This window comes from Penaeus monodon, chromosome 19 (assembly GCF_015228065.2).
Source record: "Penaeus monodon isolate SGIC_2016 chromosome 19, NSTDA_Pmon_1, whole genome shotgun sequence".
Lineage (NCBI taxonomy): Eukaryota > Metazoa > Arthropoda > Malacostraca > Decapoda > Penaeidae > Penaeus > Penaeus monodon.
This window is the reverse complement of record NC_051404.1, coordinates 13,817,963-13,818,406: the sequence shown is the minus strand read 5'-3', so window position 1 is coordinate 13,818,406 and position 444 is coordinate 13,817,963.

The window sequence follows — 444 nt, the reverse complement described above, 5'->3', positions numbered from 1 at the left end:
AAACCAACCCACACACACACTTATTTTTCACATTTCACCAAGAACTATGCAAAAGGAAATAAAACACATACACAGTTCAAACACTTTATTTGTTCCTAATTTGTTTAAACTTTGAATACCTTGGCAATAATAATGATAACAAATTCCGTCTGTTTACTTGAGGAAACACAACCGCCAACAAATCTAAGAGAATATAAAAAAAAGCCTGAAACGTGTACCTTAACATTTTGAAGAGTTGCTTGACATTTTTCCCTTAATAAACAAAAAAAAAGGACTGTTTTTCCTTTTAGAGAATTTTCGTTCCTAATAACCAGATTCAATATTTCCAGACTATTAACGAGGTAGACTATTCACTGATTTTCAATGAGGCACAACGCAAAGTCATACTTAATTGACCCACTTAACAAAAGTGATGCACTAGTGATAAGATTATTTTATTTTGAA